Below are 10885 nucleotides of genomic sequence, written 5' to 3' on the forward strand. Positions count from 1 at the left end.
AGTTTGAGACTGAAATTGCTTATATTATGAAATAGTGCAATTGCTGGAATCAACTTTAATATATCTTATAGTAGTACTAAGCATTATCTTCCTGTCTTTTTGTGCATAACACATGCAACACTGGCAGCACTCTGCTGTGGTGTTATATTTTGTATGTATACTTAATTTTTTGTTATCTTATGCAAGAGTTATGATTGTTTCTAGTCTTAATTATAGACATAAATGGAACTTGGAATGTAAATATGCTGATAGCATTTTGCAGCTATTTTTCTCTGCTATGTTCATGTATTGGCTTTTATATTAGTTTGTGTTGTCTAACTTCAAAGTAGTAACCTGCGGTGAAGAGAACTCTTTAGGGTGACAGAAAAATTTGCCTAAAAGACTTTTTTTTTTTTGAGGAATTCTTTGGACTCTAAAGATGTATCCCTTAATGTTTTGAGTTAATTATGCACTCAGATGCTTTAATTTTATGCTAGTATGGTAGCAACTGCTGCACTTTTGAATTTTCTTTGTGTTTCCTAATGTGATACCAGTAATCCGTTTGTATCCTGTGTTACAACATAGCTGATCGTGGAATTTGGGTCAATATTTTATTAGTATTTCCCATTGTAAATCTCTATGATTCTTCATATGTATACATTATTATCTATTATAACTTGAATGCCAAATGTTGTTTTAGGATGAGACTTGTTGTAAAAGAGCTCTGCATGAGAACAATAACTGTACTTTATGCTACTTTTCCTACTGTCATCTTTTACATTCCTGCAGCTATGGGAGGCTATCCAAGGATCATTTTTCTGGAGCTGAGCTTAACAGGCCAACTCAGTGTGTGTGCTACACTAGATCTCAGTGCCAGCTGGGTGGAGGCAGTGTGCTCTCCAGGCCTTTGTGGGACCACTTTTGATAACATCTAGCTGCCACCAAAGGGATTAGCTGGATGTTCTTGAACTTTGTGTAGAGAATCGATGGAGTGAATTCCACCAATGCAGAAGGTGAGTGGTTGGCTGCTGCTTGATGTGAGCTTTACATCAGGAAAGCTCTCTGATACTCCTTTTATGTTAGTGCCACAGAGGGTAATAAGCTAAGTTTACACATGTGCTGATCCCAGGGAATGCTGCACAGCAAAATCAGTGCCATGATTTTAAGACTCAAGGTGGTAAACTCAATGTACTTTGACCATTTTTTAGTTGTACTTAAAAAAAAGACCAATGGAAAATGATTTTGTTGGTCTCTGATCAGTCACTCATCTGTAGTAGTATACAGAGACAGGGTGCATTTTTATGGGAGATGGTGCTATGACTACCTTTTAGCCAAGATACAATTAAAAGCAGTTCTTTTTTGAGGTAAAATAACTGAATTGCTTGTGAGAGCACTGTCCACATGAGATGCTGAACAGAAGCTGAGCTGTATGGATTGAGCTGTGCCAGAGGCTGATTTTTATTTGGTGGAAGTGGAGGTGTTAGAAAGGAACAGATGGCAATAAAAACACTGGTGATGTGGCTCTCAAAGAAGCCAAAAGGAAGGGGTTTTTGCATTGATTTCTCTCTGGAAAGAAGTTTTGGATTATGAGCAAAGTTGCTACTGAATGCAAGCTTCGAGTAGAAATGTCTGAAATAAATATGCAGCTTCATTGTCATTTTCTCTTTTTAGCAGAACCAGCGTGTAGAACTGAGAACAAGTAGTGGAAGCTTTCACAAGTATAGAAATGACAAACCTCACTCAAGAGCTGTCCATGCAGGAATTAGCACAGTTCTTAGAAATTGTCCTCAAATGACTCAGAAATGACAGAGACTTTGTAGAGGCAACAAACTCCAAAAGTCTCATGGTTTGAAAACCAGGCTGTTGTGTCTCTGAGTGGCTGGGAAGATTGATGGAAGAGGTGACTAGCAGCTCCCAGGAGCAGATTTTCTACAAAATTTGGGCATTCTGGAAAGCAAGGGCTAAGGGGGTTAACAAATCACTTTTGGGGAAAAAAGATTCTTCTTACTTGTGGAATCAGAGAATACAGGTAAGTGTTTAATTTTTCAGGACTTTTTCTGCATTGATACTATAGACACATGGTATGGAGATTTTTAGATGGTCTTTGCTCAAATAGTGCCTAATGTCTTGGGAACCTGATGTGTTTCAGTTCTACACCAATTAAGAAGATGTTTGGGTGATTTTGTTGGTCAGTGGCACAAAAAGATTTAAGTGTACTGCAAACCTATTCTGGATCGAGGATTTGCTCTGGAATTAAGAAACAGCTTTTAAGTATGAATTAGACAAGGTACATCTAATAAGAGCAAAAACTGGGGAGGAAGAAAACACTCCACTGGAATAGCTACAAGAAATCCAGAAAGTCATGTTTCTGAGGTACTGGATGGCAAAGGAGAACTTCAGGGTTACCCTTGCATTGACAAGGAGCCAAATGCTGTAAACTCAGCTGGGTGTGAGGGTATCAATCAGAATTTCTGGGCTGCACAGTGCTTGGCACAGTATTTGTGTCTTTTCTGCCAGCATTGCAACAGTTTTCTTTATTTTTTTCACCCCTTTAATTTTTTAATTTATTTGAAGGCAGCTGCAGGAAGGGAGCTTGCTATGAAGTCTGTTCTTCGATACTAAGAGATGCTACAGATTTCATTCAGACTAATTTCAAAGGAGCAAGGGAATGCTTTTTAAAACAAATAAAGGAACAGAGGGAAAATCTCATGAGAAGCTGTTAATTTACATATTGGAGCTGTGAAAAAAAAAGTTAATCACAAGAAGAAGAGTCATAAAGCAGAGTGGGAATGAAGATGTCCCCCCACTGGTCCAGAGTTGCCATCTCTCCGAGTTCTGGCAGAAGCTGAAGTTAGTGCTTAGCAGAGGAGAACAGGTATTTCCACGCAGTAGTGCCTGATGCAGGCACTAAAGAGCTTTTTGTGCTGGAAGATTGGGGACAGCTAAAGAAAAAGCTTGGAAGCACAGGCAGCATGCTGACAATTTTTAGGATCTCAGCTTTAGAACAGTCATGAAGGCTGGGTTACTCACTGTGCAACACTGTCAGTAATATCCACAGGAGCTCTGGTACTGGCTCTTATTTAACAGATCAAGTCCATTAGAAAAGGTAACAAAATTGAAATTGTGTAATCATTCCCAAAGAGAGGTGGTGATTGTAGAGGGTGAAACTGTTCAGTGCTGGAGAACATTGGTTTTTGAAAGCTGGAAAGTTTTCAGCAGCTGGGACAATGAAAAGCTAATCTGTGGGATTTTTTTTTTACATGGTTCTTGGCAATAGCTGTGAAAAAGGGAAAAAACATTGATTCTTGCTCATGTAATTATGGATAGTTTTCTAGAAATTCATTGCTAAGTTGAAACAAATGAGTTGTGGATAATTGTTTATCAGCAAAAGTTTTACTACTTTAGGTAGAACGTGAGAGAGTTCTAAGAAATTTTAACTGTTAGGTTTCTTATGGATCTGAAGTAGGAACAAATTACAGCTCCCTAAAAATGTGTTATTAACAGCAAATCATTAAAGAACTGACACAAGCATTAGAAAAATTTCAAGGGCTGTGGTATAAACTACAGCAAAAAGTTGTGAGTATAACTGCTATTATTCACTGTTTTGCAGGGGACCCTTGGGAATTAGCAGCAAGGCGGGGGGGGTGTCAGAATTTTCTGAATAGTAATAATTTAATTTTGTTTTCCTTAGCCAGCAGGAAGAGTTTCCATTTATGCCAGCTTTCCTACAGCATAAAGAAAAGGGATATAACTCTGGAATACCATGAAGGGGTGACAGAAATTTTAACAGATCTGTAGGTCTCATTGATAAGTTTCAAAACCAAACACCATCGAACTACCAAACAGTCTGGGAAAAGATTACTTTCATGGTAAAACACAGCTTGTGGCAATCTAAAGTGATAGCTTTTGGGTTGTGCACATGTATTTGAGAGATTATTGTCTGCAGAAGTGCCTCTTCGTTGTGGTTTTGTTTTTTTTTTTTTTTGTTTTTTCTGTTAAAGCCAGAAGGGATGCTGGAATGCACTGAAACATTTGAGCAAGAACTAGTATATGAACAAATAACCTGCAGTAAACCTCAGGTTGCCACTCAAGGTCAAACACGATGTGAGTTGTTCCAAAGGTGTGCTGAGGAATACATTCAGTGCAGGGGGAGCTCTGGGTGAGCCCAAGCTGCAGGGAAGGGGCCTGAACTGCCGACCCTTGGCAGCACAAAGGGCCCTTGACCTTGGTCCAGCCGGGACTGGACACTCAGGGACATGGCAGGAGCCCCAGATGTTCCCGCCCTTGGGTTGTGAGGGGTAAAAGCCCTGGTGCTCCTTTGTTTGGGGGCCCTCCTCGGAGGCACCAGCTGCAGCTGTTACTGTGTTAATTTGATCATCGTGCAGTAACTAAATATCTTCAGGAGCAGGAGTCTGAGGCTCTGCCATGGGACTGAGTGTGGGATGTGCAGCTGGGAAGGGGCCTCAGCCCCAGCTTCAGTGGTGTGAGAGGCACTGCCAGGGTGGCTCCTGGATGGTTGGACAGGAACAGGGAAGCTTCCTTAACAGGGACTAGTTACCCTTGGATACAAAGGAAGAAGGGTGGATGTTGCACTGATAAACTGAAGTTCTTCGGAGAACAGGAAGCCTTGGCTATTCTGGAGGATCATTACACAATATAGTAAAAATCAGAAATGTGCAGTGATTAATGTTGCTCTTTGGTCCATTTGGTTTCACAATCCCTTGTGAAGTGAATGCAGACAGAATGGTAATTAGAGGGCTAGTGATTATTAATTATAATTTAATTATTAATTGTGAATAAAGGTGTAGTGATTGGCTTATGATGGCAGCATCCTAAGGTTTTTAGTGATGAAGTGCCATTTCCCTGGAAAGCTACAGATGGCATGGTAAGCCACTGCTTCCCACAGAGGGTGCTTGTGGTCAGGACAGGCTGGGTGTTACTTCAGTGTCTCCATTTGCCAATAATGACCTAGAGAAGAGGACAGAGGTTTGCTGGTTCCAGGAGCAGGCACAGGCTGCAAGAAGCGTTCTCCCAGGCTTTCTCCTGCATTTTGTGGTTGGTGCAGCTGCTGGCTGAAGGGACACGAGATGGGCAAGATGTCACTCTGGCTGGCCCCAGAGCTGAGGAAGTGGCTCTGGCAGCTGGGGCTGGAAGAAATGGGAAAGCCATGTCCATTCTGTCCGGGCAAAGGGAGCAGAGGCTGTTCCCAGCAGTGGCTGTTCCTGGCTGCCTTGTGACAGGCACAAGGGGTCAGGTGGTATCGGAGCTGGATTTAGGCTGCATGAGGACTGGTACTGACAGTGCCTGTGGGGACACCTGACTGTCACCCCACATACATTATGTGCCACATTGTCCCATCAACTGTCCAAGTTACAGGGGTGGTTTTGTGTACATGGGCATTTCTAACCCTGCCACAAGGGTCTGTCTTGCTGTCATGAGGATGGGAAGACTTTAATTCCAGAGCTTTGTGCTGCAAAACACCATCCTTTTGTCTTTTTTACCGTGAAATGTCTTTCCATTTGTACGTAGTAAGAAAATAACCAAATGGTGAAAGTCAACTAGACAGCAAAATACTGACAGCATGGGATGTAACTGTCAATCTGTCACTTACAGAAATGGAACAATAATTGTTGTTCCTCTTCAGAAATGTGGTTTATGCAGTCTCTATAAAGGCATATTATTTAGTGGAGTGCAAGGAAAATTCCTTTTTCCTATCTGAAACCAATTTAATGTTAACTGATGAAACCATTAGAATATACTGAGCCCAGTATGAATCCCTTTGGTGGAATACATGATGTGGAGGAGTGGCTTATCTGGCAAAATGCCTGCCTCCATTTTGGAGGTAATGGGTTTTTTATTTTTTCACTTTCTTAATAATAGAGGAAGAGAGAGGGATAGATCTGCTAGAATATTCTCCTTATCATCTTTGCAGCCTATGGTCTCATGGAGAGGAATAGCTGAGAGTTGAAAGGGGAAAAATCCTGACTATTGTGCTTTCCCTGAGATAAGAAATATTTTAGAATCCCTTGTCTCATGCATGAAGCCTGGTAAAAGGGTTCCATATTAACATATGGAAGAGTTTTTGGGGAAAAACAGATCTTAGCCTCAGAAGTCTGCTTTTGACTCTTGGTTTGTCTGGGTGTTTTATATGTCTTTGAAAATGAATGTTAAAAGGGGGACTATGAGCCACACAAGCTGAGATTGCTGCATTGACCTCAAGAGGTGAAAGCACAATTGAAAAGGTCTGTTTTAAATGTTTAAGGAATTAATAATTTCTGAAAAGTGCAGATACTAGAAGAACAAGCATCTTATATGCCATGTACAGACAGATCTGGCACTCATGGGAGGCATTTGTGACAACAGTCTTCCAGTGGGTGACATTTATGTACATGATAAAGAGACAAGACCTCTTTATGTAAAATTTACAATGAGCTTTCTAATGTCATCAGTTTTTTTAGGCTTACAAAATTGCCTCTCTTATAAAATTAACTCCTCATGTTCGGCCATCAGCCTTTGGGAGGTGTGGAGAACAGCCCCACGGGTGTGTGTGACAGTGGGGCTGGGGGCGCTCAGAGACACAGGACAGGATGCTGCTGTCCATGGGCACGTGGCAGTCAAAATGGCTCTGGGCAACAGCTGCTGCTGTTAGACTGAGTGCAGCAAAATTGTTGTTCAGCCTGGAGGAGACTGAGGTGAAACCTCATTGCAGTTACAGCTTCCCCATGAGGGGAAGACAAGGGGCAGACACTGATCTCTTCCCTGTGGTGACAGTGACAGGACCCAAAGTTTTGTCGGGGAAGATTTAGGTTGGATATCAGGAAAAGGTTCTTCACCCAGAGGGTAGTCAGGCACCGGAATGGGCTCCTCGGGGAAGTGGTCACAGCAGCAGCCTGGCAGAATTCAAGAAGTGTTTGGACAGCATTCTCAGGCACATGGTGTGACTTGTGAGGATGGTGCTGTGTAGGGACAGGAGTTGGACTCAATCCTGTGGGTCCCTCTCAACTCAGGATATACTATGGTTCTATGAAAGTGCACCATTACCCCTGTTTTTTCCTGAAACTGTATTTGAGAGTTGGGAAGACACTTTTTATTGATGAGGGCCCAGCAAAGAATTACAAAATAGAGAAGAAATAGAGTCTGTACTAAATGAAGGAGGAGGAAAAAGACATTGGACTAGAGACTGATGCCAAAAGCAGTGTGAGGGAAGGGAGCAGAGAGTGCCAGACAGAGCACAGTGTGTTAGAGCAGAAAGTGTGAGTGGAGACCACAAGCTGTAGCAAGGCTTCTGTGTGTCTCCCTGCAGCCTCCTCTGAGCAGTGTCACTCATGTCACTTGGTCTCCCAACCTCTGTAAACTCCAAGTGCAGGCACTGACTGCTTGGTTCCCTTGCTGGAGCAGGTGGCTTCTACATGATGGAGATCAAGAGAAAGCTGTGTGTACTGACTTTAATTAAACTGGGAATTGCCTCTTGTGGTGAGAACCCTGGTGAGAGGTTTGTGGCATTGTTCACCCAGAATGCTTTCTCATTTTCAGAGTATGAATTGATAATCACTTTCAGGAGAAAGCCATAAGCATTGTGTCTCTTGAAAGCAACAAGATTCTTTAATCTCTCAAGCCCTTTCAACAAATAAAACCCAGTAATAGCTAGAGCTGTCCAATCTGAATTAATTTTCTCAAGCGGAACTCTGTATGCTAGAATTTTTTGTTGGGTGATAGATGGACAAGGCTTTGATTTCAGCCATCACTTGACATTTGTACCTTCAAAAGTAAGTATTTCGTTTTAGGATATTATAGGTGACACCTTTGTGGGCATCTGAAGTATATGCTCTCTCTGTACGATGCATGTTTTTGTCCAACCTTTCTGTAGGGAAAAGGCAATATGTACAGGGAGGCTACATTTTGCTGAGCAACACTGTGGAAGGACAATTTCAGCTTGAGAAATCCAAGGAGGTGATTGGGTGGCTCTGGTGGAAGTGGTGGCGGCTCTGATCACATGCTTTGGCTGGCTGTGATATCTTTACTTATTTTATCCTGTTTAATGTCAGTAGTGGGTACAAGAGAAGGTTTATGGCGTGGAAATGTGCTCCCCCTGCTCTCACAAAACTCTGCCTTCTTGCTGAGCCTGCTGTGCCCCTGGTTTAAAGCAGAATAAGCTGCATTTTGCTAAGAAGTTCACTAAACCATTCAGATGCTGTCTTAGATCTGGCAGCCTGCAGTGCATCAGAGTATTTTGATAAGCATCATGTCTCCTTGGAAACTACTACTTAGCAGTAACTTGACGCTACATTTGGAGTGTTATGATTAATTTAAGCCTTGCTTCTGCAAAGACACATGGTATGGGCCTCCTCCTACAGAAGTGCAGAGTCTTGTTGAGCTTATCACAACAGCTCGTGTGTTCCAAAGTGTCCCTGTGGGGTTTAGGAGTTCTTCTCTGAATCTCTTCAGGCTCTGCTTTAAGCTCGTTGGTTATAAATCTCACTTGTTATTCTAAGGTATATCTTTAGGAGTCTGTTGTCTAATTTGATATTTTAAAAACATTTCTAAAAAGTCCACATTCACAGTAATGAATAAATATAAAGCTCCTTCTGAGGCCATTAAATAGTATTTTAATTAGGCTGGCAAAATTGCTTTTGGCTTGTCTTTAAAGTCTTTAGTATCTTATTTCTATTAACAAAATGGTAATCAAGATTAAATTCTAAAATGTAACCAAAGTAGGTCATATTTTTATTAACTGGAGATAGATAATGAATGTGCCCTATATAAAGATTTGGATTAAATCTTATGAGATGCTGAGGATAGTGTTTTAATTAAGGTAATCCTTATTACATCTAGCCAACACTATTGCTGCTTAGGAATTTAAGATCTCAGTCATGCATATTAGTGCATTACCTCAACGAATCTAATAGAGATTTAATACTTGTATTTGAAGTAGCAATCTGTTATAAATTAAAAGCATTTGAATAATAAATTTAAACCATGTTATTCTTTTCAGAGTTTTTATAATTAAGGAATGCATTCAACACATTCATTAGTGCATTGTAATTTCTATAGTGCTAAGGAGGTGTGCTTTGTTGTTGCTCTTAAACTAGTTGTTCTTTTCACCTGCTTGTAATATAGAGAAGTCCAGCTATTGCAGCAGTGTTATATATATGTGCTAAGTGTCTCCCTAATCCCCCAGGTATTTGGGACACTTGGCATAAATGATGGGACTATCTGTACTATCCCACTGAATGCTAGAGTGGGGTTCACAAAATAATGCTTTAAAATTAAAATAAGACTATAAATAATACATTAATATAGAATAAAGATAAAAGAATACTTTAAAATGCTTTTAAAAATTGACAGAAGTGTTACTGATTTGCACTATAAGTTTCAGTGTTTGAAGATTTGGCCTGTGGTACTGGCAGAAGGACTGTACTTGATGCAGTGCATTGTATTCTCCCAGTATAGATGTGTATGCAAAGGCAGTACTCATCTGATTTCAGTGAGAATTAGCTTAGATGTCTAGGCAATTTTTATGTATTAAATGACATAACTGGAGGCTTTTACACTGCATACATTCTGAGCATCTTTTTCCATGAAGACATTACTGTTCCTGTGATTTCCAGGTTGCATTTCTGACCCCTGCTCTGTATTAATCCGTGGCAGCAGCAGCTCAAGGCGAAGCGGGCGGACGCTTTCTCACACGGCGCTTTGCTCTCAGTGAGCACTGCGATGCCAGGGTTAGCTGGAGTTGAGTTAGGGCTTTTATAATACCCTGCTCTGACTTATGAGAAATGCTAATTTTTTGAACTCAGCTTAGCCTGAGAAATACTGGTTGGAGTGTACTGAGGTCCTGTCGGTCTCAGCACTTGCTCCCTGCGAGCAGCTGATGGGATGCTTATAGAACAAGGATAAGTCTGGGCAGCATCTGCAGAGAGGCTCCACCCTGGTCCGTGTTGTTTTGGTCTTTTTACTTGCACTGGCTTCTCCTAAGGAGACCCTCTATCGCTTGAAATAGGTGATGTACAGGGACTTTCTGGCCATGTTACCCACAGAGCCCCACTCCCCACAGGAAGGGAAGAATGTGACAGCTAATCTGCCATCTTCTTCCATTAAAAACTCCCCCATGCTGACATTACTACCATTGTGCCAGATCTTTCCATTTCACATGGTGGGGTGCACAGAAGAGTCAAAGTAGTTTTGGATGTGCTTTGTCGAGTTCCTGTAGGGGTAGGGATTTTCTTACCTCTTTTAATTCTGCTCTTCCTCACGGGAGACAACTATACTGATATTCAAACTTTAATTTTTGTTTGCTTAAATGTAACTCTGCTGCTCCTTTGGGAAGCATGCTGCACAATTCTCATCTCTTGGGAATTTATGGCCATCAGAAACAGTATCTTTCTTGCTCACAAATGAAAAGCAAATCAATGGGAAGATCATAAAGATTATCTTTATTAGCTTCCTCTCTGCATAACTACACAACCATAAAACAATGTTCTATTAATTAACATTGTTCTATAAATTAATGTAAAATAATGTTCCTGTTAGCAGTTTCCCGTTATATGCAGTCAAGTAATATTAAAAAATTTATGTCAAAGTCACTGAATATTACATGTTCTTGCTCTCTGTAGATGACAACTACTAGAGTAGTCACAGATGAATCTCTCTCTTTTGGGATGGATAATTTTGCTGTCCTTGATCTGATGTTCTGTTTTGTGGTTTAGTGAGGAGTATAAAGAGAAGCCAAGACTACTTAGTACAACAGGACAGGCTTGTTTAGGTTCTTCACTAACTGTTAACGTTCACTATTTGTTACAGATATTGTCCTTCAAATTGGTAATTGATATATAAACTTTACACTAATTTACACTGTTTGTTTTTGGCATCATTAGTTGGAAAATTACAACCTTTCCTATGCTTGTTA

Source organism: Motacilla alba, chromosome 8 (assembly GCF_015832195.1).
Source record: "Motacilla alba alba isolate MOTALB_02 chromosome 8, Motacilla_alba_V1.0_pri, whole genome shotgun sequence".
NCBI classification, from domain to species: Eukaryota; Metazoa; Chordata; class Aves; order Passeriformes; family Motacillidae; genus Motacilla; species Motacilla alba.